The sequence below is a fragment of the Plectropomus leopardus genome, chromosome 15 (assembly GCF_008729295.1).
Source record: "Plectropomus leopardus isolate mb chromosome 15, YSFRI_Pleo_2.0, whole genome shotgun sequence".
NCBI lineage: Eukaryota > Metazoa > Chordata > Actinopteri > Perciformes > Serranidae > Plectropomus > Plectropomus leopardus.
This window is the reverse complement of record NC_056477.1, coordinates 15,466,197-15,476,478: the sequence shown is the minus strand read 5'-3', so window position 1 is coordinate 15,476,478 and position 10,282 is coordinate 15,466,197.

The following is a 10,282-nucleotide window of genomic DNA, read 5'->3' as shown; positions in this document are numbered from 1 at the left end:
AACAAAACTCAGCAGCTGATTTAATGTAGCACTGGTGATGTCTCTTCATATTTAAGCACAGAAGTTGGACCAGCAGCTCTATTGCTCGCTCTGTCAGTTTGTTGGTCGGTCAACAAAATTTGACCCTTCAATGGCCAAAGTATTAAATTTTTCAGAGACAGGTGTGCTCTTCACCAAATGTAATGCCATTTAAAGGAGTAGACTGAATAATGTCTTAAATTTACAAAACTTACTTCTTAATATTTGGGCTTTGGGGAAGGTACCAGTCAAACGACTCAAGTCCAAGTCAAATCATAAATCAATAATTTGTTTTGATATGATGTTTTTTTGACTTTGTCGACTGCAGATTAAAGTCATCAAATTGTGACTCGAGTCCAAGCAATGTGACTCGAGTCTACACTTCTGGTTGGCAATAGGAAGATCTGAAGTATCACCAGACTTATCCTTTAAATAATGAATATTAAATGAACATCAAAACATTTGTTTTTAATCTCAACTTGGCACCCTTGATAGGATATTTTAGGGGCTGTATTTTCTGAATTAAATGAAATCAAACCTCATTTTTTTTAGGTTTTGCAAAACATTCATCGATGTAGTCCTGTAAAAAGCATAAAGCACAAGGAAACTCTTTTTTTTTTTCAACACTAGAGACATAATATTTGTCTCGTTGCCACATGTTTCTTAAAACATTTCAGGAAATTAACAAATATTTTGGCAGAGAAGATGACCAAAAAGTGAAAACATTATCCTTAACAAGATGTTGACAGCATGTTGACGGACAGATTTTTTTGCTCCCACTTTATTCTGCAGGGGACAATCCCTGTCCTCTTTGCAATCCCACTGCAGAAACTGCACAACACAACCATCTCATCCAGAGTTAGACCGCGATCACTGTCATAGCAGAGGACAGATTCATCAAGTGTTGGCAAGTACCGTCCTCCAGAGTAGTGAGTGTGTGTGAGTGTGTGTGTGATTTATGGATTTCTCCCTATTCCCTCATTGAGGCAAGTGTTATATATTTTGGAAATATTTGGCCAAAAAAGCCCTCACACATTCCATTTAAGAAACAGCACCAAACTAGGGCCCTTGACATCAGTCCCAGAGCCTGCTAATGAGCTGGACCCGAACCACAGATGCCACCTGTAAATATCAAACATTTCAGCTGAGACTTAGAGACTGAGCTTATTTCTCTCTGAGACATTTTTAATGAAAACTAAGAGGCATCAGAGCATGAAGAACTAATAAACAAACAGTAATGGATGTGTTAAAGCAATTAAAATTACTCACCACGGATCTGTGCTGGATCCATGTCGGCGATGTTGTCATGCTCTCTGTGTAAGCCAAAGACTGTGGAAGAGAGAGAGACCTAGGGTTCAGCAAGATTATCCACTTGAATCAAAGTGTTCATAAACAAATAAGTCAAAGAGGTTCAACAGAGGTTGCTGTGAAGATTATGAGGTCAGATTGGAAACTTTTTTGCTCTTGGGTCAGACTTGGACTGATATGTGAGCTCACAGTTTGCATGAACAATAAGATCCACAAGTGTTTATCAAAACTGCACGCTTTAAAAGGACCCTATTGCTCACATTCTTCTACTTAACCGCCGCAGTCCATATAGCAATGTAGTCATCGTACGTCAAAGACATGGTTGTGTGAATCAAGTTTGTATCTTTTCCTATACATGTGTTGAAATGGTGGCATTTCAGCTAATTCTGACATTTGTAAGCAAAGAAAGAATACTACTAAAGATTGTTGACTCTTTGACAACTCCTAACCATATGTACATGCAATACCCAATCAAACATACTGTTGACAGCATCTACTCTGCCCATGTAAACACGCAGGGGGTCTCTGAAATCACAGGTCATCATACTAAACTAGATTTGATGCTTGAAACTGGAGTTTATTCAAAATATGAGGCAATGCTGAAGATAATTAATGAAAACAATATTTACAGTGATGGATTTCTTAGCTTAACCACTTTGGACATAGCTGGAGGCAGCATACACATTTCTGGAATAGAGTGGAAGTATCAGAAAGGTTGACACTATTATCAGTAAGTACAACATCTAAACAGAATCCACTCAGAGCAAGGTAAGCTTTTCACTCTGTGACTCTAAAATTGTGTAATGTACCTTAACAGTGTCATTGAATGATGCCCAACAACCTGCAGGATGGGTGCTTTGTGTATGTGTGTGTGTCTGGCATGGTCACTGCCAGCGTCCCAGAGGCTCCAGCTGTGTTTCTTTCTGCTGAAATGAACTGCAAAGTGGAGATGTCCCTGTTATAAAATAAAACCTGGAACACAATGCTCAATGTGTGTGTTTCAGGGAAATTTGGACCGGCATGTGTGTGTGTGGACATGTGCTCATAGTGGAAAAATAACCCAAAATGCCTTTTTTTTTTTTTGCATGCTTCAGACCACTAATCACAAAATGTCCCATAAACTGCAATTGCACAATGTACACATGCTACGAAAATGACATAAGATCAGATATACAGTAGAGGGATATGTTAAGAAAATATTTGTACTGTACGGAAATGAGCAGAAAAAAAGGAGCGGAAGGAGACGAGAAGAAAAAGTTGCATGAATGTGGATGTATACACTGAAGTGGCCATTTCTTTTTAGTCGCAGCCAGAGAGTAAAGTAAAGTATGTTTATGTTCTCTTTAGTTTGGTGAAAACGACCTTGTCCTTGATGCAAACAACTGAGCAGGCTGGGTTGGTGCAGTGTTCAAAGTCTGCTGTGTCCTCAGGCCAGTGCAGGCCTAATTCTAGCAATGCATTGTGGTTCATTGCAGCCTGCGATCAAAGTAATCCTTCATCATCCTTGCTTAGAGTACAATTGCCTCTGCACATCTCAAGTCGTTTGATTTCAATTTATTTGACTAATTTCACCGCGCCAGAGCACTAAAACAAGTCAATGACATTACAGATTAAAATCCTTCAACAACTACTTGAGCATGAATGCCATCACACACAACAGCTGGCTGTTAAGTAGGTTGTATCTTATTGTAATTGCTGCTAATTTCAAGCCATTTTTCAACATGTCAACGATAATTACATAAGAGATAATAACACATTATTAAATGCATTGTAATTTATTCATTTCCTTTATCTGCAGGGTCACCAGAGGCTGGAACAAATCTCAGTATTCAAGGGGAAAAAGGCATACACGTTTTTTTTATTGCCAATCATTTCTACCCATTATAATAATACTGTACTCACTAAAATGACTGCTAAGGAGCTATGAAGGGAGACACATGAGTAGTCAGATGAACTGTAACCAAGCAAACAGTTTGGCCATTATATCTAAACCATCCAAAATGTTGGCAACACAGAAAAGCTGTGTGCAAGCACAAATGTGGCAAATACAGCAGGTCAGAATTGAACCAGGACGTCAGTCTGTAATGAATATTTACAAACAGTTGTTTTTAACATCTATGGTTGTCTGTTCTGCTGTGTTTCTTGCCCTGTTGGATTTAATTTTAGAGATGCTGCTGTTTGCAGATCTCAACAATGAACCTGGTGACTGTCACGGTATTACGACTGATCAGAAAAAGCCCAAATTTACAAAGAAATGAACATGAATGCCTGCACAAGCTGGAGTGCATGGGTCAGTCTGGATGTGAGGCAGTAGAGCTAACCACGGATGAGGCTTTTTTACTTTATTTTACTCTGACTGAAAACTAGAATTACTGCCTTGCTGTTGTAAGTCTCAGCAAACCAACATGTTCGCGGAGGATTAGAGTTTACATCCATGTCTGTACAAACATGAATGCTTCACATACATTTTCCCCCCCAGCATAAACAATCTCAGCTCAGTTTGAAGGTAGACACCCATTATTATTGTCACTAATTCAGTACTTGACCAAATGTCCCTGTTATGTTCCTGAGTCATTTAACAATGGCCAGAAAAGAGTTTTTGCAGAACTTTATTATGTCACAGTGAGGCTGACATTTGACATCACGTTATTATTATATCCCATTAGATCTCTTCTCTGTTTCTGTTCAGCACTTAAAAGCAGTTAGGAGGGCAGTGACTGGCACGGCAGCAGCAAATCTAAGAAGAAGGACACAATAACCTCTGTCTCACAATTAACCAAGGTGATCAGAAGTGACATTTTAACTGGAACCACACGTTTCCAGCCTCGGATGCTTAACGTTGTGTTTTTATGTAGCATTATGGGCTGCACTTGGGGGAGGTCCAGCTACAAACACAACACAAAGGCTGTCAGTCACACTGAGGTTAAATAAACGAAGCGGATATTCATGCCAAAGCCAACACGCAGGGCAGCGAGGAAAAAATCAATTTAAAGGAGAGTCTCCAAAACCAGGCTAAGCACAGTAAATCAAGTGTGGCCAAAACACAGACAAACAAATCCTGCAGTTTCCACCATGTTTTACCTCTTTGTCTCTTCAAAGAGCGACTCAGCGCTGTGGCTTTTCACGGCAGAATTTCAAAACAAATGTTGAAAATCAGATACAACATCCGTACACAAAGGCTCTGTGTGTGGGTGGCACTTTGTGTACAGACTGTTTTGAAGGGATCAGTAGCGCTGAATCTTTCCGTTTGCTGCATCACAGTGGTTTAATGCACAATCATAACTCACCGTGATCTTGAATTTGGGCAGATGTGGATAAATGTTTGGTGGGCCTGAGTGAGCACAGCCAGAGTTTTGATGCCTCATGAGACTCTGTGGTAGACTGCCAGAGCTAACAAATTATTCTATTTGACTGAATTCCTGTTGTTTTGTTAGTTTTTATTGAGGGGAATGAACTAAATGTGTGTCTGTGTGTGGTTCCAGTCAGATGACTGTCAAAGCCGAATATAGGAGTGAACATCCTCCTCTAATGTCACCACAGGCATGACTTTTCTCCGAAGCCAAGTGCTTCTCCTGAGGGGTTTCATGTTTGATGCATTACATGCAAGCACACAATTGTAAACTTCACTATAATGACTGCTCTGTGTTTGCCAGGCACCGCTGCCAGTCAAAATATTTCTGGAACACAGAGGCAGCAGTGGGATACTGATTCTCTGTCATTTGCAGGAATAAACATTTTAAACAATCAATACCAGAAAGTGACTTTTTTTCCCCCCTTCTGGGCGTTCGTGACTCAGACTGAGAAGAAATTGTGGAAAAGGTAGAGCAAACTATTTCTTTTTCCTGTTTAGAGAACAAGGAACGAAAGAGCAGAAAGGGCATGGAGGAAGTAGAACGGACAGAGAAAGTGTCGTGCAGCCAAAGAACCAGGAATTTTAAAACTTGGAAAGTCAAAACCAATTGTAGCAACAACCTGTAGCAGGAGGTAGGTGTGGCCGTGTGTGTGTGTGTGTGTGTGTGTGTGGGGGGGGTGTTGTGGGGGGGGGGGGGGTTTTTATGCAACAAAGGAGGTCTGTGTAGAGGGAGAGAGTAGCTTGTTAGCGTGGAGAGTGACCTTTTCCCACAGGTGTTGAGATGTTGCTTCACTTCTCTGCTGTCTTTGAGAAAATATCAGTTCACTCTCAGCGCTCTCCTCTGTCTCCACTCCTGTGATCAACACTAAGCCTCAATATCTGCCAGAATGTTATCGCTAATTTTTGGCCTTATGAGCAGGCTATGACGGATCTACTGTACACCTCTTATACACACATGCTCACACATACACATGGGTACAGAGAGCAGTTTGGATGGTCACAGGGGCCGTTTAAAGGGGCAAAGGAGATCAAGGGCTTAAAAAGCTTTTAATTAGTCTTGGCCTATATGTGTAACGCTTATTATCATTATTCATACTTCTTTACAAAACTCCTTTAACACACACTCGCTGGCCATTTTTTTGGCACAGTTGTCAAATTTAATGCAGTCCAATACAACAAATCTGCCACAAATTCTACATACAGTACAGGAATATTATAAAGTCAGTTTTTGTTGACACTGACATAGAGATGGTATTTCAACTACATGCACGTCAAGCCAAAGGTCTGGGCATTCACCCCCCTGGAAAAAAGCAAATTCCAAACACTTCATTTCCTGCATTCTGGTGGATTTTGATACACCAATTTGTGCCCTTTTCTGCATCAATTTGTGGTTGAATGTCTACATACTTCCCGCTTCAGTCGTGCATAGTTGAGTCTTCTGCTTTTTGGCAGATTACAACTGTTGCTTTTGAGGTTGCATACTACCACCACCATGAATGTGATTTTTTTTTTTCTTTCTACACCTAACCTGATGCTAAGCATGTGCTTTTGCTGCCTAAATATAACCACGTGCTTTTGTTGACATCCTGGCATCAGTAGCGGGATCTCTGGATGTCAATAAGCAGACGCAAAAAGGATACCTAGAGCATGATGTGTAGACAATATGTGATGACTTGGGTGAGAACCTGTTGGAATAATTATTTAGAGGAGAGGAGAGGAAGAGACATTGTCTCTCTGTGTCATGATGAGACACAAGGCAACACCCCCCATGAATATGTTGGGCAGACCTATGGATGATGGTATTTTACCAGTAACAGAATTTCTTTTACTGAAGCAAGATTTTGAATGCAGGACCTTTCCTTGAAGTAAGAACCTGATTTTGCAAAGTAAACTAATATTGTAAAATAAATGTAGTTGAGTAAAAAGTACCATAAAATTGGTTTCAAAAATATAGTGTAGTACCAAAAGTATAGCATACAATAGAAATACTCAAGTAAAGTGTACTGAAGTACCTCAAAATTCTATGCAGTACTTCAGTAAATGTACCTAGCTAGGTTTCACCACTGCCAAAGTCTGAGGCAGATGAAGCGTTTAACATTGCGTTGAAGAGTTTACCTTCCAGATCCGACCACCTGGACGTCCTGGCCTCAGGTGACTCAGCCTCATTGTGGAGTTCCCGTCTGTGGACATCCTGAGAAATGTGTGTAAGAGAGAGACTTGGCATTACCTCACATGAACTCAGAGCAGACACATGGCATGGATCCAGTTTCTAAACAACAACATGAATTAAACGTTGATAGATTCAAACAGTCTGCAGCCACAATAACTCTTATTCCATCAACTTCATCAGACACTTTATTCACCTTTAGGAGACAGCTGAAACTCGTCTCCGCAGGCTTTGAATAATTATCAGCTTTGGGGAAAAAAATACATGAATCCATCTGAATTAATATGTAAATATTTTGATGTAAACACATAAATAGCATCAAGATAAGATATAAATTCCTCTCTCTTAGCAGCACTACCGAGCGACTCTGTTGATCAGGGATTTCACTTCTTGTCATCTCGCTTTGTTTATACACACATCATGCAGCATTAAACATCAATGCAGTTCTAGTCTCTCTGAGGACTCGGAGCATCTTAAAGAGGCTGGTAACAAGACTTTACACATCATCATTATACATTTTCAGGAAGACATCATATTGCACCATGAATAATCTCTCATTTGTAACAACATACAGTACTCGTGACTCAACGTGTCTGAACAAACTTGCTGCACTCTCAAATACAGTACAAGATAAATATAGGACATGTGGGAATTTACAAACAGATAAGGACTATACATCATCACTTGTCCAACAAGTTTTTTATCTTTGATTCTCCTCCAAAGGCAAGTTTTGGCACGGAGGTCATCTCGATAGTAAGCATAATAGACGATGAAGGACATGGGGTTTAATCTGCTGCGTGATAATGTACTCTTATATCTCAATGTACATCTTTTTACAAGAAAACATTTAATATCATAATCTTCACTCCCTTGGTTGTCTTCATTAATCACAGATGTTGCTCCTGATGGAACAAGCTACATAACACATTACAATATGGCACGATGCTTTTTCACCTCAGCTTCAAAGGATAGGTTCAAATTTTTCAAAGTTTGTCTAAATACACTACTCAAGCGCACAATTTATTCATTAACAGAGACACTGAAAGAGTTATAGGTTGTGTAAACACTTCTCCTGTAACTTTCTCTGCTCTTTCAATGACATGGGGGAAGTTAAAATACGACTAAAACACTTTTGAACCGGAGTAACTTTTTCACGGTTCTAAGAACTACCCTCTTTATTGTATCCACACCACAAGAAGTAGGAATATTAGTTCGTAAAATGCTGTTTTGAGGGATTTTTTTATGTCTTATTTCAGAGTTAGTACTTTCCTAGCACAAGAGGAACTACGAGTGTCCCAAGTGTACACTGATTGGTCAAACACATGGGGTAATTCAGCACTGGCAAACACAGTTTTTGAAAAGTGTTTCATTGTGAGAACAACAGAGAACCTAAGACCAAAACAACAGCTTGTAACAAAAGAACGAGGAAAACATGCACAAATGCACCGACAGTGAAGTCCAGACTTCACTGAACCTAAATGCAACAGTGGATCTTTTTGGCAGTGTAAACGCAAACAGAAATAAAGCCACTGAACATATGTAGTTTCCAAGGGGAGCTCAGCTCCTCTCAGGGAGTCCTCTGAACCGTTTGGTCAACACTGTAAGGTTCTGTGTCCACAAAAGCAGATTTTTTACCAGGTGAAAATGCCAGGTGCTTCTCAGGTAATACCCAGCTGGGAGTGCTTGAGAGCGCTTTGGAGGTGCAGCGTTTTATCACGTTTTGGTTGCTTGGATACAGAATAGCTGCGATAGAGAAATAGCAATGCAAGATAAAGCACTTTCTCTGGGCACCATGGATATATTAACCAAATTTCATGTCAATCCATCCAATATTTGATGAGATATATTGTATTCAGTCTGAAGAGCGACTAACAACGCAATCCCTACACCTGTTAGCTTGACTAAAAATGTGAATTTATCCTTTAAGAACTCCACCCTTTAAATATGGCACATTTCAGACTTCCCCCTGAGGATCATCATCATCACCCATCTGTTTACCTCCACAATAATAACTGACATTGTTATTATTACTAACAATATCATAAGCTACATTATCAACTCTTTTTTGGACAAAACTAAAAATATCTTCATTTTACAAATGATAATACACAGCAGCTCACAGCTGTACAGACGATATGCTTAATAGCTGCTCTGTCACTTGATGCCCACATTAGAGAGGATATCGAAAACATCAAAAATGTCTTTAGGGATAAATACTGGGCAACAGTGATGTTTTGGAATTAAATAGCATTATGGTGCTTCCATCCACATCTTTACACTTGACAAACTCAGCATAGATAATCATTGACAAGCATGTACAGTTCTTCTTCTGTACAGTTCATACACACTCATCATTTTTTCTTTATACATTGTCCAATGAGCTCCTTTTTTCGCTTATTGGCAGTGTTGAGTCAGTTTTTAATTGGTCAGTCCATCAGCCCCAGGTCGAGTATCCATTCCACTGGGATGAAACATGAAGGCATCAAAAAGAACTGGAGGCAGAACACGAGCACAACTCAACCGCTGTGGGAAAACATCTTTGCAGGTTCGTCTCACTCAAAATGTTGAGTTGGAATCAAACTGTCCACTGGACTGAAGCCCATGAACAGTTTAACTTCAACTTGACACTGCTCTGGTAAAAGTACACAAGGCTGGTTGTGATACAGAGGCTCTGCTGAGGGCTTTGCTCTGAAACTAACGATGTGGCTGATGAAGAGGCAAAGGGCCACACTCCTGGGGTTGATGCAGAGATCATGTTATGAGGCGAGGTTAAAGAAAACAAAATGGTAAAGGAAAGAAGAAGACAGAAACTGTGGGAGCAGAAATAAAAATATGCAGACGCTGAAACAGGGCTTAAGTTTTTTCAGGTCGCTGCGTGGGCGTGCTGTCTCCTGACATCAACATTTTTGCTACATAATGATCATCTTTTGTCTCATCAGACTCCACACACACACAAGCCAGACAGGGCGCATAATTTCCCACAAAGAGAGGCAGATTTCATGCTCCTCAGGCTGCATTGTGTGAGCTGAAGATATTGTACCTGAAAGAAACCTGCTGGGCAGTGCAGCAGTGTAAATATAAGTGTGAGAGAAATATTAGGTTAAATTAAGGAGATTATTAGGGTTGAATATTATTATCTTTGCCCTTACATTCAAATATTTCCAATGATTTTTCTCACAGAAGTGCAGAACTTCCTCAGTGGGACCCTAGAGGGAGCTACAGCTGTCAAAATGACTAACATCTGATCCTTCATATTTCTGATGATACACAACTGACAAATGACAGACAGCACTGATCTGAAATCATCTGCATCAACATCAGTGTGTCTTAATGTCGTTGTGTGCATGTCAAATACATTTTATTTTGTATAACTAGAAATAGCCTGCATCTGCATGAGCAGTGTAAACAGACTAATAGAAGTTCAGGTATTGAGCTCT